Here is a 25,037-nt window from a genome sequence, read left to right as displayed (position 1 = left end):
TAGTGTCCCTGGTTTCGTGGCCATGCCAATATTGAACACAGCAGAATTAAGTAGCATTTTGATGGTTGTAGTCCTTTCTTATAACACTTTTTCTAGAATTTCAAATGCCTATTTTTTTGCCATTATCATAACAAAAATATTTCTCAAAACTTATTTTCTCTTTTTACACAGATATCTCCTACCTAGGTCCCTCTGATCCAACCTAGACCTGTGCTCTCTGGGCCTTGTGCATTGTTCTTCCTGAATTTCTCCTTTCTCCTTGCCTGGATCAGTTCCACCATACCTGGATCCTGTCTTCTTTATTAGTTTAATCCCAAATTTGCTGCTGCATTGTAGCAGACACACATCCCTCTTTCTAACAAAATCTTGTTTTTATTCCAGTGTCCCACCCTTCTCCTACTTGATCCTACACTTTGCTAAGTCGATCATGTTAATACTTCTCCCCTTGCTAATGATTGGTTTGAGAGTGGGCATATATTACATTCTGAACAATGAAACACGAGGGAAAACTTGCTGAGGGACGTTCCAATGAAGTATTTAATTAAAAAAAGGAAAAAAGACCCACAGGATAGAATGTTCTTTCTTCCTCTGTCCATTATCATATCCATATGTAATATCTAGTTGCAGAAATCATCATCTAACAAGAGAGGAGCTATCCAAGGACTATGCAACTCATCAAGAATGACAGAATAAGAAGATGGGAAGAACTTAAAAATTTGGTGATATAGTTGTGAATCGGAGAGGGCCCTATGGACAGACTCCCTCCACCAATGTCCTCAACCTGCCTTTTGTCTGTAGAAAAACTTTAGTCAAAGAATAAATTTAATCAGACAAATGAGAAAATGCAGAAACAAAGGAAAAGCAGTCAAACAGGGAAAAATAATAATAGTTTAGTCAGCAAGCAAAGGACTTTTAGTTAAAGGACTTTTAGTTCCTCCTCAAGAGCTATAGATAATATTCTGAGCCATAACCTTTGAGCTGTTTTACAGATACTGAAACCCCCACCAGGTGGAAGAAGTTAACTGCATGATGACCAGACTGTAGCCATGATATAAGCTGCCACAATTCTGAGAACTGGCCTCAAAGAAATGGGAACAAACTGACCCTGGAAGTAAGGACTAATTGTACTTAAAACAATCAAGATGACGCTGATCAGATCACTGCATGACCAATTTCAAGATGACTGTCAGAGCTGACTGTGCTGTTTCTACATGTAGCCCCGGCCCTCCACTGGTGCACCCCTGAAACTCTCCTTTAAAAGTTCTTGCCCACTGATCAATAGAGGAGAGTTGGCCTTTGGACATGAATCTGCCTTCTCCCACAGTTGTCAGCCTCTGGAATAAAGCAAACTTTCCTTTCTACCAACACTTGCCTCTCAAGTATTGGCTTTTGAGTGGTGAGCAGCCAGACCAGAGTTCAGTAACAACTGAGTCAACCATCCACTTCTAGATTTCTGTTATTTGAGGTAATCTGTGTCTTTCTGTGTAAGCCAGTTGAGTTAGAATTTTATGATCTTTCACTAAAAGTCATCTTAGCCAACAGAGGCATTTCTTCAAGAAGCTTCATAAAAATGATTGTGTGAGGAAATTTTTCTTCCTTAAATTGAAAAATTACATTTATTTTTACCAGAACAATTTAGTGTTTGTTTGGATATAGAATTCTAGGCTGAAAACTCATTTTCCCTAAGAAATATAATGTTATTGCTCCAATATCTTCTATCTTGTTTCTTTTGGGGATAAACTATTCATTCTCTCTTTCTCTCTCTCTCTCTCTCTCTCTCTCTCTCTCTCTCTCTCTCTCTCACCTTTTATAATCTCTATTTTGGTATTCTGTGATTTCACAATAATGTGTTTAAGGATGGCCATCTTTTCATTGATTGTACTAGACATTCAGATGTCATTATAATTGAGATGTATCCTTTAGATCTGGATAGTTAAATTAGTTCTTTGATAATTTTCCCTTTATGTACACAGTTCTCTCTTTCTGGAAACTTGTTAATCAGATATTGACTTCCTGGATTTATCTGTCATATCTCTGACCTTTTGTCATCATATTTTCTATCTCTGCATTTTATTACACACTCTTGGAGATTTCTTAGACTTTGTTATCCAATCTTTTTTAAACTTGTTTATAAAATGACATTTTTAAGTAATAAGAGATTTTTCTTTGATTATTTTATTTTATCATAGCACTTGTTTTTGTATTATGCTATATTTCCTCAAATATTTGTTTTTTCATATTTAATAGAAAAGTAATTTTTTAAAAAACCTGATTCGATATTCTGAATACTGTCAACCTTTGAATTAGGTAATCAAGCACAAATTGGACATTACACTGGGGGTCTCCTAAGTGAAAGGATGTGGAAGTCTTTTCCACCAGGAATGATTTGCCCTCCAAGGGATATCTGGCAGTTTGGGAGATGTTTTTTGTTGCCAAAACTGAGGGGGAATGAATGCCAATGGCATCTAGTGGACGAAGCCATGGATACTACTGAACACTCCACAATGCACAGGGCAACCCACTGCAAAAAAGAATTGTCCAGCCCCAAATGCCAGAAATGCCCAGTTGAGAAGTCCTGCAGTAGAGCCATTAAGGTTTCTTTAGAAAGGAACCTCTCCACATTTGTTTGTTTGATCTCCTAGAGAAGAAAGCATCTGGCTTATGTATGCTTCATTCATCTGAGAAGAGAAGAAATGATCCGATGTACAAACTATAAGTTAATTTCTTTGTTTAGTCTGTATTCACTCTTGCTCACCATATTTCCAACACCTGAGATTCTCTGTGGTCCAAATGGGTGGATAACTGCATCCTTGTGCATTTTCATCCATACATATATTCACTGTGGCTCCCTTCCCTGACTTCATCAGTTATTCTCCTGACATGTGCTTTCCATCTTCCAGAAACTTGTCAAAATCCCTGATAACCCTATTCCTCTTCCTTATTTTTTAAAAATTGTTTTATCATAAATTTCATATACTCTGATGAAAGAAAAGACAAATCCATGCAATCAGGCCTCTATATTTGAACAGAAGGCTTCCCTGCTTAATTCACTTATTCCTTTTATTTAGCAGTCACAGTGTACTCGGTTTCAGGCAGTGTGCTAGACACTGGGCATGGGACGATATCCAAATCATAGGGTCTACTTTAAAGATCTCTGTCTGGTGCAGAATTAAAGAAAATGCATAGCAGTATAGTGCACAATAAAGAGCATGGAGTCTCAAACCAAAATATTTGGGTTTTAATCCCAGCTCTACCTACTGGCTGGCTGATCTTTGGCAATGCATTTCAAACTATAGGATCCTCAATCTTCTCAAAAATAAAATAAAGATGGTAATAATATTTAACCTCCTTAATGGATCACTGTGAAGATTCAATGAGATAATTCACTCAAAATACTTTATAAAAATCTAGTGGGACATTATCATACCAATTCATTTTGTGCTGTCAATTTGGTTTACTGAGGCTGGGTAAAGGACCTCGATTGTATCCAATATTTAGTCTTACTTGTTTGGATATTTATCTTCACCCTAAAGAGTTTCCTTTAATGTAAACTCCATGCCATAGTTCAGACTGGACCATTTTCACTACTCTTCAATATTTCCCTCTGATCTCTATTTTACACTGAGCTTGGGATTTGATTTTTCTTTTGTATTAGGATTTTACTAAGTTTGTACAAATGTGTTGGTCATTCCTCTCAATATCCCCCCACCCAAAAAAATAATACAGACCGGAGTATTATTATTCAATCATTTTATTCGATTACTGCTTAATCTATACTATAGAGACACAGACACACTGAAACACACACACACAGACTTATTTGTTTACACTGAAACACACACACACACTTACTTGTTTTAAGTTCTCTTTTAGTAATTATCTCAGTGACCTAAACAAAGTCACCTAGATCCTCTGTGCCTCAGTTGTCTCATCTCCAAATAAAATTAGAGTAATACTTTATAAGAATTTGTGGAGATTAAAGGAAATAATAATTACAAAAGCTCTTTGCAAGCTATATGGATGCTAAAAATACGTAAAAGTTCTGGCTCTCACCTTTTTATCTTTTAAGTAATATATTGTTATGGGCTGAATTGTGTCCCCACAAAATTCCTGCGTTGAAGTCCTAGCCCCTCATACCATATTAGGAGATATGTAATAAGATTTCGAGATCCAAGCCCCGCCCCGCAGCTCGGGGGCGCGCCCGCGTGTGCAGAAACCTGCGGGTGGGGAAGGATCGCCAGCGAGATTCCGAGGCAAGGCTCGCGCGCCCGTCCCCGCCCTGGACCCCAGCTCCCACCCGGTTGGCCCGGCTCAGCCAAGATCAAGGCGATCCTCATCTTTAACAGCCACCGGGGCTTCCCTGGTGGCGCAGTGGTTGAGAGTCCGCCTGCCGATGCAGGGGACGCGGGTTCGTGTCCCGGTCCGGGAGGATCCCACATGCCGCGGAGCGGCTGGGTCCGTGAGCCATGGCTGCTGAGCCTGTGCTCTGCAATGGGAGAGGCCACAACAGTGAGAGGCCCGCGTACCACCCAAAAAAAAAAAAAAAAAAAAAAAAAAAACAGCCACCGGAGGCCGCGGCTCTCCCAAGTTCTACCAGCCCTACAGTGAAGATACACAACAGCAAATCATCAGGGAAACATTCCATTTGGTATCTCAGAGAGATGAAAATGTTTATAATTTCCTAGAAGGAGGATTATTAATTCGAGGATCTGACAACAAACTGATTTATAGACATTATGCAACATTATATTTTGTCTTTTTTTTTTCTCTTTTTTTTTTTTTTTTTTTTTTTGCGGTACACGGGCCTCTCACTGCTGTGGCCTCTCCCGTTGCGGAGCACAGGCTCCGGATGCGCAGGCTCAGCGGCCATGGCTCACGGGCCCAGCCGCTCCGCGGCATGTGGGATCTTCCCGGACCGGGGCACGAACCCGTGTCCCCTGCATCGGCAGGCGGACTCTCAACCACTGCACCACCAGGGAAGCCCCATATTTTGTCTTTTGTGTGGGTTCTTCAGAAAGTGAACCTGGCATTTTAGATCTAATTTAAGTATTTGTGGAAACATTAGACAAGTGTTTTGAAAACGTCTGTGAACTGGATTTAATTTTCCATGTAGACAAGATGCTTGGTTCTGCCTGGTTGACCTGTAACTGTTAAAAAGTGAAATGTAGGACTTCCCTGGTGATCCGGTGGTTAAGACTCCATGCTTCCTATGCAAGGGGGTAGGGTGCAATCCCTGGTCTGGGAACTAAGATCCCACATGCTGTGCGGTGTGACCAATAAAAACCAAAAACAAAACAGTGAACAACAAAAAAAAAGATTTCGAGATAAGGTCCTTAAAGAGGTGTTTAAGTTAAAATGCTGCCATTAGGATGGGTCCTAATCCAATCTGATCAGTGTCCTTGTAAGAAGAGAAATTTGGATGCACAGAGAGACACCAGGGACACATGCAGAGAGGAACAACTGTGTGAGGACACAGAAAGAAGGTGGCCAACTATAAGGCAAGGAGAGAGGCCCGGGACAGTTCCTTCCATTGTGGACCTCAGAGGAAACAAATCGTGCGTGCATGCACCTTGATATTGGACTTCCAGCCTCTAGAACTGTGCGAAACTAAGTTTCCATTGTTTAAGCCACCCAGTCTGTGTATTTTGCTATGGCAGTCCTAGCAAACTCATACATACATAAATGTTATGCATTATATACATTACTGGTTCCTCCTTTTTCCTTTATTGTTTCATGTCCTTTGGTAGAGTTTAGACATTTTATAGCAGAAATACAAATAAAAAACAAATATTCTGTTTTTGAAATTTAAAAATAAAATTTTTGAATTCTCCCCAAGATAATAGCTCTGAACACCTAGTATCATCATGAGAGAAAAGTGTTTTCTAAATTCTTTAAGCTTCTGTTGATAAATCACTGGCTAAGTGACTTAACTATTAAGTTGCCAAAAGCCAGAGTGAAAAGAACTCAAACATGTGATGTAAAGGGAGTTGGGGAGAAAATACAGAGCCATGTGGAGTCCCTTGCTTTCTGGCTTTGGAGAGGAGAGCAGGAAGGAGGACGTGGCTGGAGAAGTCACTGCTCGTGTCATCATCTCCACTCCCCACCACACTGAGGAACCTCCAGTGGTAGGCTGCACATGATGGCAACATCTGGGTGGGCAAGACATACTCCAAAAATGCAAGGGCTTGTGGCCCATGCCCTCATCTGGAGGCTGTGAGCCTCTGGACAGTGGTTCTCAAACTTGGCTGCCCATCATTTCCATGGATCCAGACACACCCTTTACAATGTAATATCTGGACATAGGATCTAGGCATCAGGATTTGAAGAAACTTGACAGCTGATTCCAATACATGGCCAAGGTCGGGACTACTGCTCTTTGAGAAAACTGGCCAGAAAGAGAAAGACAAATACCATATAATATTGCTTATATGTGGAATCTAAAATACAATGCAAATCAACATATCTATGAAACAGAAACAGACACACAGACATAGGGAACAGGCTTGTGGTTGCCAAGAGGGACGGGGGGTGGGGGAGGGATGGAGTGGGAGTTAGGGGTTAGCAGATGCAAACTATTATACACAGGCTGGATAAACAACAAGGTCCTACTGTATAGCACAGGGAATTATATTCAATATCCAGTGACAAACCATAATGGAAGAGAATATGAAAAAGAATATATACATATGTATATATACGTGTGTGTGTATAACTGAGCACTTTGCTGTACAGAAGAAATTAACACATTATAAATTAACTATACTTCAAAATTTTTTAAATAAAAATAAATTAAGTAAATAAATAAAATTTGGAAGCTAGGAGCCATACTTTAGTGTAAGTTAATAATTGTATCCTAAATATTGCTGGCATTAAATTTGTTAAGAATTTAAAAAGAGAGTGAGAGACGAGTGGCAATCAGCTCAGGGTCACTTACAAGCCGGCTTGAGAGAGAGAGCACACAGCGTTGGATGAGGTGGGTGGCTGGAAAGATGGGCTTTGAGACCCTGCTTCTCTCTCTCCTCAGTGTGTGTGTGTGGAGAACAAGAAGGCCTGAAGCCCCACAAATCTCAGGAGAGGAGGAACGAGAAAGTAGAAGAACATGGAGTTTCTACCCCCTAAGTAATGGGACCAGATGGCTGGGACCATAGACTTTAGCAACAGGAGCCAGAACAAAGCTCCAGGAAATGGAAAAGAACCAGCCCTGTCTCAGGGGGGACATTAGTCCAGCCTGATGACCAGGCTGAACTGTTCAAACCAGCCCGTTCATAAAGCAGAACAGCAAGAGTTGAGGCCGGCAGGTAGGTCTGAGGCTCTCTTTTCCCCCCTGTCTTGAGGTCACAGAAGCATTCCCATATACTATCTGGGGAAGAAACAGGGTAAGGTAAGGGAATCTGAAAGACCAGGTATTCACCTGAAAGACTATTTGCCAAAATGATCCTCTAAACCAGAATTTTGATGCATTGTTTTCTGGCAAGTGTAAGACACACACACGCACGTGTGCACACACACACACACACAAACACACACACACTGACCCTACTAAATGTACTAAATGAACAGTGACTCATGCAGAAGAATAGACTAGAAGCAATATTTTCCTATACATCAGGACACGCTGCATAAATTTTGGATTCAGCCACAAATGCGTGTGCTTGTGTGCACACCTACAACCATATATATTCAATAACACACCCCTCAGCCATGAATAATCAAGACCAAGCACTCAGGGCTGGATTCTTTCAGCGCTCCTAAGAGACCAGTCTGCTTCACTTGCAGGGAAGAGCGACCGGACTGCTACCTACAGCAATGTTTCTTAGAGAAGGATCTGGACAATTAGAACATTCAAATTTGCTTCTCAGCCAGCAAACAGATCTTTGTGTCTTTTGTCCCCTTTCGATTCTCATGTGAAAATGTCACTCTCCGTCCTGCTTAAGTGCTGCTCCTGGCTGCCCTACACTTTCCATCTCTACCAGCCCCCCACCCTTGGGACCCCAAGGGATAAAGGTTGAAACTGTTCGATTCTATCATGCGCACACTATATGCCAAGCTCTGTGCTAGATGTATTACATAATAATCTATTTTAACTACCTGGGAGGTAGTAATATCTTTATTTTACAGATGAGCAAACAGGCTTAGAGAGGCTAAATTTTTCCAAGTTCACCCAGCTGGAAAGTAGGAGCCCAGATATTTCTGACTCCAAAGATTTTACTAGTCAGCACTGCTTCCCTGAAAGCCTCACTTATTCACCCGAGTGTATCCATCAGTTCAACAGAGCTGTCTTTTCTAGAGCATATCTACTGTCAAACATCCCCTACCGATCTCTCCATTAGCACCTTTGTGCTGGTCCGTGTAGCCCCATGTTTAGTTTGAAAAATAGCCTGCTTGAAAGCAGCTCCACTCATAGCTTTGGTATACTCTGATTTTTTGTGGTTTTGATTTTTCATTTTGGTTTCTTTTTTTTTTTTTTTAAATTCAGTCTTACTTTTTGTACAAGAACAGGCCAATTTCTGGAGGGAGAATCAGTCACACTGTACTTTAGAACTCCAATTCCTTATCCTTTATCCATCTGAATATTTGATAGAAGAAATCAATTTCTCTACCTTTCTTCTTATTTCTTCATTTACCTCTTTATTATCTCTCTCCGCAGTAAACTGTAAGCTCCGTAAGGACAGAGTCCGTGGCTCAAACACAATCACCAGGGTACAGATACACAAGCCTAGCACATAATAGACCCTCCATAAATGTTTATGGTATAAACAAACAGTTACATGTATGGTCTCAAAGGGCAACAAGGGTATTCTGGTGCTTATTCTGAATCTCACACACAGGGCAAGATTTTCCACAGATTTCCACACTTACTAGAGGAGCAACACGATTAAAGGACAGTTGTCCTAGCCAGTCATTCTGGCCCCCCTGCATTTCTCCACATCAGGCACGTGACTCCCTCCCGATGGCCCCTCCCTCCCCTTTTACAGCTTTGTTTGGGTTTGACTTTGGGGGTGTGAAGGTCTGAATTGTTTGGCTTTGCTCAGCAATAGAGGCCTATCTCAGTGACCCTCATTGCTTCCCTGCACTCACCCCCCTTGCTTATCTGCAGCCCCAGGTTTCTGATCTCCGTGATACCAGCAACACTTTCCCAGAACCCACTGGAATGAGAAAACTGGCTCAGAAAGTGAAAAGGGATCTGTGCTTAGCATGCCCTGCCCTGATGAACACAGCCAGCGACATCAGACAGCCCGGACTTCCCCTGACAATTAGCAAAGGTTTACTTTTTGCTCCTCTCACCCTTCCCATTCAGCCTGATTTTTTCCACTCACTCGGCATCCTGTCACTGGGTTACAAACATGCCCTGTTCAGCTCCGTGTTCACATCATCCTCCATTCGTCTTTTCTTCTCTTTCCAGTGCATTAATTCATACAAAATATATATTGATCACCTATGACTTGCCAGTCACTGTATTGGATGCTGAGGATATAGTAAACACACACACACACACACACACCCTCCATCCTTACAGATCTGCCTCAAGCTCCATCTCCTCCAAACAGCATCCTCAGATCTCCACAGCATCCATCATCACTTATTACTAAGTGCCACATAGGCACTTAATACTAATCTCTTTGACATGGTTTGCCATGGTTTCACATGGTTTAGTTCTGTCTTCATAACTAGATTATAAATTGCTTGAGATCACAGGTCACCTCCTTTATTCCTACTGTGTTTCCTTAATAACCACTAATGTAACTATGGTGGGCTGCCTTACCCCTCCAGCCAGTAAGCTTTTTCAGTGAATATGGTTTGCTTGTCTGTTTGTTTGATTGAAAGCCCTTTGGGATGATGTATGAACTGCAGAGAAGGACGAGGAGATGAAAGAAGATTCTGTATCTACCTCCCTTTTATTACAAACAATTCAACCCTGCATCTAGGCATGCATCCTCAACTATGACCCAAATGATTAAGTGGAAGGGTGGGGATGACAATTCCGGAAACCATGCAGCTGATACAAGGCTAGTGTCAAGAAGACTCCCTGGTTTCTGACTATTTGAAGACCTAATGCTTCAAGCAGATTGGATTCCTTGGCTACATGTGCGTGCCAACATTCCAAGACCCAAAGGTCAGGATGAATACATGTGAGTAGTAAACAGGCTCTCACTGAGAGACAAGAGTGGGACCAGACTGGTGAGAGCTGAGCACCCTGGTGCCGGGGGACAGCCTCAGATTCTGCAGCCACAACTGGCAGGGACCAGCAGAGTGTGGACAGGGAACAGAGAGAGGCCCCGGGGGCTGGGAAAAGAAGAGGAGGTCTCCCTGTCTTGACCTGGTGTGGGAACCAAGGTGAAAGGGGAGATCACTGGGCCAAGGCAGTGACCCAGAAGGCTTAGCCAGAAGTAAAAACAGATGTGAAACAGAAGCTGTCAGTGTCCTGTGGGCCATGGGGCTCTGCCCTGAAGGAGATGACCCCAAGGAAGATGTACTGTCATTGATGAGGCTTCACTGAGCTGGCACTTAGCAATTAGGTTGGACAGCCATAGGCTTGAAGAACTGACCAGAGCACACAAGATACTTTGTCCTTTTAAATCAGCAGGAAAGGGAATAGGCCCTATAAGAGTCTGGAAGAGCAGCCTCCTTTCCAATATTTCATTCATTTGACAGATACATGCTGTGCTCATTATTGATTTAGGATTGCAGGGATTCTGAATTTATAAGACATGGTCTTTGTCCTCAGGTTATTTATTCATCAGCAGCACCAGTGACAATAGAAGAATTCAAAACTGCTGCCTCTTGCCTGAGAATAATAAAGAAAACTGCCTCTGCAGGGTAAGGGCTTTGCAAGGGAGAACTGGTGAAGCCTGACCACAAATCTAGAAGGTCCTATAATTTATATTGCTTAATCAAAGATCAGAGACTCAGTCTCACTTCTAGGCTGTAGTAGAGCATTGGCTTACTTCTAAAGAAAAGTAGAATGCAGCCCTTCCATTCCTGATTTTCCTCCTGCACCAACCCTGGGCCAGCCCACCTTGTACCCAATGTTCCTTCTGTTCCAGAGATTACTATGATTATTCTCAGGATGCATGTCAACAGGACCCCCAGGAGACATCCCAACTCTCACACCAAAATCTGCAGAGTGCTCCCCAGCTAGGATTTAGAGGAATTTAGGCCTGAAGTCCCACTTTCAACAATCATTAAGATTTAGTTAGTGCTTTACTTAGAATTTAAAATATGTGTTTCAAATCCACTATTTCATGTAATGGTCATGCTATTATATTACTATCCCCATTAAATAGAAGAGGAAACTAAAGTTAAGAAATGTTAAGTAATGTACCCAATAAGTAGGTGACAAAGTTAATTCTAAAATCTAGATTAGAGGTCCTCATAGGTCTCCATTCTTCTGCACAAATCATTTCCTCCAGTCATGGTTGCCTCCTTTCTCCTGGCAGACATTTGCTAATCCCAGGTTAAATACCCAGGGTAAATGTCACCTCTGTGAAGACTTGCTCAACTTTACCTCCAGAGACCTGCTTCTTCTTTTAGACTTGCTCAACTTTTCCTCCAGAGACCTGCTTCTTCTTTTAGGTCCACACCCTTATTGGATTAAAGTATACTGGCTAAATTTCAGATGACATGATCTTATATATAGAAAACCCTAAAGACTCCACACATACAAAACAAAAAAATAACCTATTATAAATAAAAAATACAGTAAAGTTGCAGGATGCAAAGTCAATATACAAAACTCTGTTGTATTTCTATATGCTAGCAATGAGCTAGCACAAAGAGAAATTTTAAAAACCACTCCATTTACAATTGCAACAAAAAGAATTAAATACTTAGGAATAAGTTTAACCAAGAAGATGAAACACCTGTACACTGAGAACTGTAAGACATTGTTGAAAGAAATTGAAGAAGACACAAATAAATGGAAAAATATTCCATGCTCATGAATTGGAAGCATTAATATTGTCAAAATGTCCATATTCCCTAAAGCTATATATAGATTCAATGCAATCTCTATCAAAATCCCAAGGAAATTTTTCACAGAAAGAGAAAAAAAAGTCAAAAATTTGTATGGAAAAACAAAAGACCCTGAATAGCCAAAGTAATCTGAGAAAAAAGAACAAAGCTGGAGGTATCACACTTCCTGATTTCAAATTATATTACAAAGACATAGTAATCAAAACAGTATGGTATTGGCAGAAAAACAGATACATAGACCAATGGAACAGAATTGAGAGTCCAGAAATAAATCCACACATATACGGACAATTAATTTATGACAAAGGAACAAAGCACTTACAATGGAGAGAGGATGCTCTCTTCAATAAATGGTGTTGGGAAACTGGAGAGTCATATGCAAAAAAAATGAAACCACTACTACCTCACATCATGCACAAAAATGAACTCAAAATGGATTAAAGAATTGAATATTAGACCTGAAACCATACTAGTCAAAAAAAAAAAACAAAAAACATGGGCAGTATGCTCTTGGACATCAGTTTTAGCAATATCCTTCTGGATATGTCTCCTCAGGCAAGGGAAACAAAATAAAAATAAACAAATGGAATGGAATTACGTCAAACTAAAAAGTTTCTCCACAGCAAAGGAAACCATCAATCAAACAAAAAGACAGCCTACCAAATGAGAGAAGATATTTACAAATGATACATCTGATAAGGGGTTAATATCCAAAATATATAAAGAATTCATATAACTTAACAACAAAAAAAAAAACCCAAACAACCTGGGCTTCCCTGGTGGCACAGTGGTTAAGAATCCGCCTGCCAATGTAGGAGACACGGGTTTGAGCCCTGGTCCGGGAAGACACCACATGCTGCAGAGCAACTAAGCCCGTGTACCACAAGTACTGAGCCTGTGCTCTAGAGCCCATGAGCCACAATTACTGGGCCTGTGTGGCACAACTACTGAAGCCTGTGTGCCTAGAGCCTGTGCTCTGCCACAAGAGAAGCCACCACAATGAGAAGCTCTCACACCTTAATGAAGAGTAACCCCCACTCGCCGCAACTAGAGAAAGCCCATGCTCAGCAATGAAGACCCAATGCAGCCAAAAATAAATAAATACAATAAATGTTTTTTTAATCTTAAAACAACAACAACAACAACAACAACCTGATTGAAAAATGGGCAGAGGGGTTGTACGTTGTCTACATGTTTTCCAAAGAAGACATACAGGTGGCCAACAGACCCATGGAAAGATGCTCAACATCACTAATCGTCAGGGGAATTCAAATCGAAACCATAATGACACGTCACCTCACACCTGTCAGAATGGCTATTATCAAAAAGACAAGAAATAACAAGTGTCAGTGAGGATGTATAGAAAATGGAACCATCATACACAGTTGGTGAGAACGTAAATTGGTGCAGCCACTGTGGAAGACAGTATAGCAATTCCTCAAAAAGTTAAAACTAGAACTACCATATGACTCAGCAACTCCACTTCTGCATATTTGTCCAAAGAATACGAAAACACTAATTTGAAAAGATATATGCATCCCTATGTTCATTGCAGCATTGTTTACAATAGAAAAGATATGGAAATTACCTAAAAGTGCCCATCAGCGAATAAACGGATAAATAAGATGTGGCACATACATTCAGTGGAATACTACTCAGCCATAAAACACAGGAAATCTTGTCATTTTCCACAGCAGGAATGAAACTTGAAAGTGCTATGCTATGTAAAATAAGTCAGATGGAGAAAGACAAATATCTTAAGATTTCACTCATACGTAGACTATAAAAATCGAATAAACAAAGAAACAGACCAAAATATAATAAATAAATGAATCAAACTAAACAAAAACGAACATGACAATATAGAGAACAGAGTACTGGTTACCAGAGAGGAGGGGTGACAGGAAGGCAAAACCAAGTGTGGAGTGACAGATGGAAACTAAATTGTTGGTGGTGAGCCTGCTGTAGGGTATATGGAAGTAGAAATATAATGTATACTTGAAACTTATGTAATGTTATAAATCAATGTTACCTCAATAAAAAACAATAATAAAAGAATAAATAAATAAACAGTATCCTGGCTAACAGTGATTTTAGCACATTGTCTTGTTGCAGTATTTTGCACAAATATCCATTTTCCTGCTATAAATTTTCTGAGAATGTTGGCTGTGCTTTGTCTATCCTGGTGTCTATCTCTGGTTGACACACAATAGGTGCTTAATACATGACTGTTGAATCGACATCTTTCTGGCTCCAAATCTCAGGTTCTTTCCACAACAGAAAATTCCCTCCCCATTCCCCAAGGGAAAGCAGAGATAGGTCCACCCAGAAAATATACTCAACTTACTCCTCCTGAGTTAGCTCAGCAGATCAAGTGGCCTGAGTAATTATAGCAAATCTTTCCCAGCCTCTCTTTTAACATTTGGGGGCTTCAGACAATAATGTAAATGGAGAGCAATGCACCATAAGTTTAAATATTCAGATACAATGTATCAAACTAACTGACTTCCCATCCTTCTATCCTACCACATTTACCCTCATAACAACCTACAAGACCTGGATTGACTTGGGTTCTCAACCTCTTCCAACTTCTATACCAGGACATAGCAGCATGAATAGAGTCCACCACTGGCCCACGCCCATCTCTTCCTACCCCTGTCTCTGTCCTGCAGCAAGGAAGCTCAGTCTCCATCTACATCCCCACAAAGGGCTACCCAATGGCCACCCATCAGGTTTAAGATTTACACAGCATCCATCCTCCAGAGAACACACGCCAGGAACACACGCCCAGAAAAACTCTTTTAAGCAGGCTAAAGGCCATTTTGGCAAGGAATTCTGGGACCACAAATATCCGGAGTGTGACCTAGAAGGTGTGGTGTGAGCTCCAGGTACAGGGCCAAAGCTGAGCCCTCTAAACAGGTCCTATTGCCCACACAGGGGTGATGCTGACTCCTCCTTCCCTTGAATGTATATCCAAAAAAAGTCCATTTCTCTTGAAAATGATTGACAGAGTATGGCCCAAATTCCTGCTCCATTTCTGGCAGAGCTGAATTCCTGAAAAAGCCCAGTTCCTGTCCCCAGAGAGGAGGGAGAGTCCACCCTTTCTTGTCCTGGGGGCAGATTGAAGTGAATGCTGGTTAGATTTATGTTATCTAAACCGTTTTTGTTACTGTGATAATAGGTCTGAACAGGGAGGGAATTTCAAGAGCCAACAGCCTGGGCATACAATCTGTTTTTCCAATGTTTTTCCTGATAAAAAAGGGGTGGAAAAAGCATAAATGCTTCATATCACTGCCAATTAGTTTCCATCTGATTTGGGCGGGGGGTGGGGGAGAGGCAAAGAAAATGCTATGAACTCAAAAGTCAGCAACGTGGTAAAAACCAGCTGTCTCGTGCCCTAGAAGCACTTTAGAGTTGCCTCCAAATTAAAAAAGAAAAGAAAAGGGAAAAAATTAATAAAGGGCTGAAAATAAGTCACGATAGAAACTGAAATCCCAGAGGACAGGCCTGCCATCATCTCTCTTCTGCCACAAGGCCACCCTGCTCCCACCTACACCTCACAGGGATAAACAGGGTCAACCCAGGGCAGGGAGGGGATATGGGTGTGGCCTGAGTACTACTCAACTTTATCAAAAACCGAGCAAGAATTTGAGCCATGCTCTTGGTTTCCTAAGAAAGTGACTCCTGAACCTTCTCTGTAAATACCAGAAGACTGTACTGAATTTCAGGGGTCCTGTTGGACTCATTGAATTTTGAGGATATTTTGAAGGGCTCATCAGACAAGCTCCTAACGTCTTGCCAGGCCATGAGTCACTTCCTGTTAGATGACCATTATCCATATTTTAGAGATCATTCCCATTACAGAGAAGAGTAAGAGAATATTTATGGAGTTTTGCCCTACGGTACAGTATGGTCATTTCACAGTATCTACCAACTATCAAAACCCTTTAAATCAATTCACATGTCAAAAGGGAAAGTCTGCATAATTAATTACTTGGAAGAATGATTTGCATTTTTTACTGTTCTCAGTCTTTTAGTTGGTTGTCATGTTCATACAAACTGAGCGAATTTTCACTTGACAGTTCTCCTTGAAAGAGACCAATGGCAGGACTCCCCGTATTTTAACACTTTGTTCTTCATGTCCTTCTTTAATTGACTTGTCAGTCCCCCATTTAGAGGGGTAGTATGTCACAAAACACATAGTGTTCTGCTTTTTCTTCTGCTTGTTGGGTTGATACTCAAGGCAAGCTAATAGCAGAGAGGACTTCGTGCTTCCGTAGAAGCTTTTGCTCTCTGACTTGGCAAGAAGTGGGAGGAGGGAGAAGATGAGGCTAGAATAACCCAGAGGCGGGTTATTGGCAAGTTATTAAAAGTCTCAAGACAGTTTGGGGGCTAGAGGAATATCTTTGGCAGAAATTAACTTTCAGAACCATTTATAGGACTGATTTCATTCACTCCTAAAATATGTATCATGTCTACATTAGGTAATAGATCTACAAAAGGAGAGAAGGCTTCATAGAGGAACTTTGAGCTGGGAGTGGATGCATGAGTCAGATTTCTAAAGTTGGAAAAGAGAATTCCAGCCAGAAGAAATAGCTGGCCTGGAGGCATGGAGGCTCCAACGTTCTTGGCATTTAAAGCAATATTGAGCAGTAGTGAGAGGGAAATTATCTGGGTATTTTTGAAAGCCAGAGGCTTCTGACTTTGGTCCAGAAGAAAGAGCAGTTGTAGGGGTGATATTTTTGGTCCTTGTACAGCGCCTCCAACCCCAGCCAAGAAAACTAAGCAGTCCCTTTCATTCCTTTGGCCCTTGTTGATATCTGTCTCCCAAAACTATTTATGTGCATGACCACACACACACACACACGTGCGTGCACACATGAACACATGTGCATACACACATTGCCTTGTACTAGTAACCTGCCCAACATATAAAGTTTTGTCATTGTATAAGAGACAAGTTTCTGGAAGACAGAAGTCAGTAACCATCTCTCATCCAACTGTAAACTCTACAGTCTCAGTCAGTTTTAAGCACAAGCATGCACTTAATAAATATTTGGTGAGTCGAAGTGAATGAGATCAGCTGGCAGGATAAGACATTGTATATGCAAAGCCTTCCCTTGGGCGTCCTAGATTTGTATTCATGACTTGGTTCCCAAATACACAGAAGACTGGTGAGAAGCCTGTGTAATCCTTTGTCTGAGTTAAAAAGCAAAAGAATGAAACTAATAAATATTGAGTGTCTTCTACATATTTTACTTGCACTCCTTTCACTTTATTTACCTAAAATTTTCCCCATGTGATAGTCAAGAAAACTGAAGTTCATGAAGGCAAAGCAACATTAAGACTGCACAGCTGGTCTGCAATAGCATTAGGATTTACACTCACATCTGCAGGTTTCTGAGGACCCTTGCTGCCTTGGGCTTTGCACCTTCCTCCAGGGCTTCCTGGGAATCTAAGCAGCCTTTCATTTTACTAAAATGAAATTCCTGAAGTTCCCTTTTCAAATGTACGTTTTTATCTCCATTCACAAAAAGGAAAAAAAAAAAAAAGAAAGAAAACTTCCTCTGACCAATGGAAAAAATATTCCATTGCTTTGCTTACTGGCAAAAAGCCCGATCATTTGGGCCAGGCTGTGAAAGAGAGGGACGGAGATTCTCATGGAAAGCGAGCACTCCACCCACTCATATTTGTGTTTCTCTGAGGTTAACCCAGGGCCCCCCACCACCGCCCAGTACATCCCTCTGGTGACTGTTCCCACCATCAGCATCCAGATAGCACAGAGGGCTGAGGCATTAGAATCTTATCATCCCTATTAAAAGATAAACCCGAAAATTCAACCCTTATCACTCTAAGCTTCGTGCACTCCGTTCAGCACTTTCAAGGAAAGCAGACAAAACGTTTCTGTTTGCAGCTCAAGTTATACCAGGCAGCATTTGCATTGCTAGTGCAGCCTTGAAAAAGGTAATTAAAAACAGAGTAGAGTGCTTTGTTTTGATATTGCCCAGACCTTCTCTTTAGGAAATATATGGTAATAAAAGGGGTGAAATAGGGAGTAAAAGGAATGAAACCAACATCCTTCCTCAAAGTCAACCAAATGCTTTGTGAACCTGGACAGTTCAGTTAAATTGTGATCCCAGCCCCATGGGGCTCATTAGCCCATACATGCTTCATCCATGCATCCAACGGTCATGTTGAACTAGTCACTGAAATAGAAATCTGAATAAAACAAGATCTTTCTCTTAGAGAGAGGAGAGGATAAGGGATATAAACAAATAATATTTTTGGAGTGAATGTTGGTCAACCTCTCCAGGTTTAACTCACAGTTACCTTGAGCCACCCCCAGCCCCCAGCCCTGCAATGCTTTCACACTATGTTCTCCAACCATCTTCATGGCTTGCAACCTCACAAATGTGTCAACCCTTCTCTTATCACCAAGGTGTGTCTGCTGTTTCTCCTTTTGCTATTTGCTTGCTATCCTGTCCTCTCTTCCCGTTTAATTCTTCTTCATCTTTCAAGACTCATCTCAGAAGCAATTTACTCAGAAGTCATTAATGACATCTTCTCCCCATAGGTTAAGGGTCCCTCCCATCTCCTCCCAGAGCATCCCTAAATTTCCCTAACAAAGCCCTTAATATTTTACAGTGTAATTATCTGTATATTTTTCTTTCTCCTCTCCGATATCAAGAAAACTAAGAGGAAAATGGGCCACGTTCTAATTTTCTGGAGCCTAGCAGAATGTCCAACATGTAATAGTGCTTAATAAATATGGGAAAAATTGTTTTTGTATATGGTATAAATATAGCACAATGGAGGGAGTGCTCAGCTTTGGAGTAAGGGTCAGAGAAGGCTTCACAGAGACTATTGAACTGAAGCTTGAAAAATTAACATGAATCCACCAGATGAACAAGTTCATAGAAGAACTTTCCAACGGGAACAATATATGCAAAAACAATAAAGAAAGACAACATACATCCAAAGAAATGTAAGCAATCTAATGTGGCTAGGGTGTTGATGTGGAAAAATAGCTAGAAATGAGATTGAAGAATGGGAGTGGAATAGACTATAGAAGCCTTTGAATATAAACATAAGAAGCTTGTATCTTTTCCCATATGTATGCAATAGAGAATATAATCCTTACTGTTCCTCCCGGCCAGCATATACCCATAAGATCATTTCAGCACCCATAACACAGCATGAAAAGTAAATCTAGTATAGGAAAAACAGCCTATCTTTTATTTTGAAACAAAAGAGATACAACCTTGGATTATCCACTGATTTGATTATCTACTAGTTGATATTTCTACTCAGTTCCAGCAACATAGGTATTAATAGAATTTTTTTTGTGTGTGTGTGTGTGTGTGATACACGGGCCTCTCACTGTTGTGGCCTCTCCCGTTGGGAGCACAGGCTCCGGACACGCAGGTCCAGAGGCCATGGCTCACGGGCCTAGCCGCTCTGCGGCATGTGGGATCTTTGCGGACCGGGGCACGAACCCGTGTCCCCTGCATCAGCAGGCGGACTCTCAACCACCGCGCCACCAGGGAAGCCCAAATCTTTTTTTTTTTTTTTTTTAATTTAAACTGTCTAGGCTCCTTCCTGAATCAGATCACCTGACATGCATGCTTCAAAAAATCTTCACAGGTAATTCCATGCACAAAAAATAATCTTCACAGGTAATTCCATGTACAAAAATTGAGAAATACCTAAGCAAACTGGGCCCATGAGACACACTCTCTGAACCCATTGTCCTATCATTTGTCTTCACTGATATGTTAATTGCTTTAAAATGATGGGTTTTGAGTCTTGCAAAATGACACATTTTTCTCTTGCTTACTCTTTGTTCTCAAACTAGGTTTTAACACAACCCATTTGATATTTTAAGAGGCTGAGTGAGACAGACTGTCAAGGTCAGAACAAGCAAATGTCATCTTGGGAACTAACAGATGGATGCATGTTCAAGGGAGATGTGATTCTCTTTCTCATATTGGGGAAGAGCCATTAGACAAACAAACCATCAGGGCAAGTGCAGAGGTGCTGGACTGGGCACCATCTGCTAATGTGCTGATCACTGATGGACATCAGCCAGCTGGCAGGCAAAGGCTCCAGTCTAAAGGGAATACCTTACACTCAATTCCTCCTCAACAGAGACTGCCAGCCTCTTGTACAGTCAAGGACTCAGCTAATTAAAATTTCCTCTATAGGTTAAAGCTAAACTTTAAACATATCTCTCATTGCCACGTATTCACCCAACCCACACTTAGGAATGTTTGATATACTTGCAATATTCCATAATTCTTAATTCCAATGAGGACAAATGATTGTAGGCCTATCGTTAAGGTAACTAAACAATGAGGTCATTAGACTGAGGTGGCTCCAATGCCTTTGTTGCCTGCATAAGCAAACCAAAACCTAAGCCTGAGCCAATTCCTATAAATGCACTTGTTTCCAAGAAAACAAAAGTTAAAGAACGACCAATCACAAACAGCCAAATAAGGCAACTGTTTAAGCTAGAGCCAATCAGGTTATTTCCTTGCTTTGCTTCCACATCTGCTCTATAAAGACTTTCCCTTAGCTCCTGTTGGTTGAGTGTGCCCAACAACCTCTGGTTTGGCACGGCCCAATTCAAATTGATGTTTTCTCAAATAAGCCTTGAGAATTTTAACGTACCTCAGTTTATCTTTACAGTATAATGTTCTTTTAACAATACAGTATTCTTTACAGGAACCATCAGAGAAATGCAAATCAAAACCACAATAAGATAACACTTCACACCTGCTAGGATGGCTAGAGTCAAAAATATGACAATATCAAGTGCTGATGAGAATGCAGACAAGTGGGATCCCTTGTACATTGCTGATGAGAGTGTAAAATTGCACAGCTGCTTTGGAAAACTCTGAAAGTTCCTCAGAAGTTTAAATATGACCCAGAAATTCTACTCCTAGACATATAACTAGAGAAATAAAAACATGTGTCCACACAAAAAACGTATACAAGGATATTTGTAAAAACATTACTCACTATGACCGAAAAGTACAAACAACCTAAATATCCCATCAACTGAAGAATGGATACATATAATGTGGTATATCCATAGAATGGAATATTATGCAACCATAAAAAGAAATGAAGTACTGTTGAAACTTGAAAACATTATGCTAAGTGATAGAAGCCGGTCACAGAAGACTGCATAAGATTCCATAGACATGAAATGTTCAGAATTAGCAAATTTGTAGAGACAGAGAGTAAGTTAGTTACTGCCTAGCCTGAGGGGAGGGGAATGTTGGGGGTATATGGGAAATGATTGCTAATGTGTACAGGGTTTCTTTGGTAGGGGCAGATGGACCTAGAGACTGTCACACAGAGTGAAGTAAGTCAGAAAGAGCAAAACAAATATCGTGTATTAACACATGTATGTGGAATCTGAAAAAATTGGTACAGACAATCTTATTTACAAAGCAGAAATAGAGACACAGACGTAGAGAACAAACGTATGGATACCAAGGGGGAAAGGGTGGGGTGGGGTGAACTGGGAGATTGGGATTGACATATATACACTACTAATACTATGTATAAAATAGATAACTAATGAGAACCTACTGTATAGCACAAGGAACCCTACTCAGTGCTCTGTAGTGACCTAAATGAGAAGGAAATCCAAAAAATAAGGGATATATGTATACATATAGCTGATTCACTTTCCTGTACAGCAGAAACTAACACACATTGTAAACTATATACTATACAACAACTATACTCCAATAAACTAACACAACATTGTAAACTATATACTATACAACAACTATACTCCAATAAAAAAATAAAATAAAATTGATTGGGATGTTGGTTGCATAACTCAGTGAATATAGTATAAAAAGAAAACATTGAATTGTAGACTTTAAAAACATAAACTAAGAGAGTTGTGAATTTAAAAAAAATAATAATAAAAAGGTAGCTGCATGGGAATAGAACAGAATATTTCAGTTTAGCTCAGCCAATAAAGCAAGGTTTATGGAGTTTCCATAGATAAACATGATAATGACCTCCTCCCCTGGTCTCCAAAGGAGCCAGAGGACCACTGCTCTTTCTTACTTTGCATCCCGTTTTGGTCACCCTTCATGACGCAACATCAGGTCTCAACAACAGTGCCTCCAATCAGATGTTTCTTCAACAACAGATACAAGTAGATGAAAAACTTCTCACTTTGAAAAAAACTCAGGGGTAATATTCCAACAGCCAACAGCCAATCAGCACAGATTCCAGGCAATCGGAACAGAAGTCCAACTAATCAACACTTCCACATTGTGAAGTGCATGCCAGCTGAATATCAGTCCTATAAATAAGATTGATTTCTCATAGAGAGTGGACATTTTTAGAGTGGATGCTATTTGTCTCTTGGAAAACTATTCATCTTTTATGTCCCTTTAAATTATTAAGAACACTTGAAATTGTGTCCATTTGTATTGTTAATTGGTCCCTTTATGGAGACCAGATCTGACGGCAGTGTAATAATGAATTAGTTGGCAATTGTTTCCGTGAAAGAGTCATTCTGAAAAATCTGTACTAAAGTAACTTTTTGTTCATTATATTCAATTAAATATTTTAAGAAACACATTTTTAAAAGATGTATTTTCGACCTAAAATTTCTTGAGTAAGGTGTGTTTTTTTAAAGTTTATTTTCAAAGTTTTGCCAGATTTGGATGTGACAAAATTTAGGTCACCTCAATAGAATTCTGATCCACTATAGAATATAAATTTATTCATTAAAAAATAGGACTCATATCGGGCCTCCCTGGTGGCGCAGTGGTTGAGAGTCCGCCTGCCGATGCAGGGGATACGGGTTCGTGCCCCAGTCTGGGAGGATCCCATATGCCGCGGAGCGGCTGGGCCCGTGAGCCATGGCCGCTGGGCCTGCGCATCCAGAGCCTGTGCTCCGCAACGGGAGAGGCCACAAGAGTGAGAGGCCCGCATACCGCAAAAAGAAAAAAAAAAAAAAAAAAAAAATAGGACCCATATCAAAATATCTCTCTCAAAATGTTTAACAAGGATCTGTTATGGAATTTCAGAATTAAAACTTGTACTTTATTCAAATTCTCATAAATCATTAATTGTTTTCCTCTCTTGCTTTTAAAGTAATAAATTTCAATGTATTTCTGTAATATGAGCCTGTTGACAAGCTTTGTTTCAAAAATTACAATTATCTGAAAGCTACAAAAGATTATTTGATTTCTCTCTTTTGATTTTTGGTTCATTGAATTCTACGCAGGCCTCTCACTGTTGTGGCCCCTCCCGTTGCGGAGCACAGGCTCTGGACGCGCAGGCTCAGCGGCCGTGGCTCACAGGCCCAGCCGCTCCGCGCCTAGTGGGATCCTCCCAGACCGGGGCACGAACCCGTGTCCCCTGCATCAGCAGGTGGACTCTCAACCACTGTGCCACCAGGGAAGCCCTCACTGAATTCTTTGATTGAAGATTTACAACTGATTTTGAATCAAATGTGATCAAATGTAGAGGACTCACATATGAAAAGTTCAATAGAATTGTAGCCTACTGAAGTTGACTTACAAAATACTTTTTGCAATTTCAAAATCTTTCTAAAATGCATTTGTCGCCAGGCAGCAAAAAGTGAAAGTGTGTATCACTGTGCTAAAGAATGATGATGATGATAATTCAATATCAGCTTCATCACACACACACAAAAATATTTGAAATAAAGATATTGCTTTTTCAGACGCAAGAGGGAAGAGATATGGGGATATATGTATATGTATAGCTGATTCACTTTGTTATAAAGCAGAAACTAACACACCATTGTAAAGCAATTATACTCCAATAAAGATGTTTTAAAAAAGATATGTTTTGTCTTGTTTTATTGTTAGATCACCCATAGTTCTAATCATTCAAAAATGTTCACTATAAATTTTATTGTATTTCCTTCCAGTCTTTTTCCCATTACATAAAGTATTTTTAACAAAATTACCAATTTGATAGATACTTTTCTGCCTATGTTTTTTTCTTATTACATCACAAATATATTTCATGTAAGTACATACTTTTCAAAAACATAATTTTTATGGCTAGAAGAAACATCATTGGACAGCCCCATAAATTACTGAACCTCTGACTTACTTCGTTATTTTAGGTAAGTGATAATTTTCACTATTTTTATAATATTATAATAGACATCTTTGGGTAAAAGATGTTGGCTTTGTTTTCAAATTTAGGATTATTTCATTAAGGAAGAATTCTAGAACTGGAATTGCCATTATCATTGTTAAGGGTGAATTTGGACACATTATAATAAATAGAAGGCTATGAGGTTGATTAAATAAATCTTGAGACTCTACTACTTACCTTAGGTGCCTCACAAAATCAACATAAAATTCAGCATTAAACCCCAGACACTTGGATCTGGAAGGGGTATTCAAGATCACTGCTTGGTTGTTGGGGTGTGTGTGTGTGTGTGTGTGGTTTGTTTTTATATATAAATATAAATAGGTAGATGTACATATGCATAGATAGAGAGACATTCAGAGAAATACAGAGGGAGAAACAGAGGGAGAGAGAAATAGAGAGACAGAGAAAGAGAGACAGAGATAAACACTGAAACCTTGAGTCACTGAAAGCTTGAGTGACCCAAAGTCAAAAGCAACTTAGCAGACTTGTATCAAAACAAAACACTATTCTTTCTCATCCTGTATTGTTTCCACTATGTCACAATACCATGTTAAACAATTTACTTTGAATCACACATAAAGAGGGAAATTTACTCAAATATTTAAGAACAACAAATGAACTTTCACAGAAGAACCTAAAAGAGGAAATTAAAGATGCAAATTGTTTAAGAAAACCTGTATTTGAGTCAGAAGCTTGAAACCAGTTTCTTCAAAAAGTTGTTGAAAAATAAAAGAAAAAAGAAATATATGTGGCACTCAAGATGTATTAGCTTTCATGATCATAAATGCTATGCCAAGTTAGACCTGAACTTGCCTCATCATTTCCAGATACATTAGCTGAGGTTTAGATTTGACATTTATAGTGTTTGATCTACAACTTTTGCCCAAAGA

This window comes from Mesoplodon bidens (genome assembly GCF_964165515.1).
Source record: "Mesoplodon bidens genome assembly, chromosome: 7".
NCBI classification, from domain to species: domain Eukaryota; kingdom Metazoa; phylum Chordata; class Mammalia; order Artiodactyla; family Ziphiidae; genus Mesoplodon; species Mesoplodon bidens.
This window is presented reverse-complemented; position numbering follows the sequence as displayed.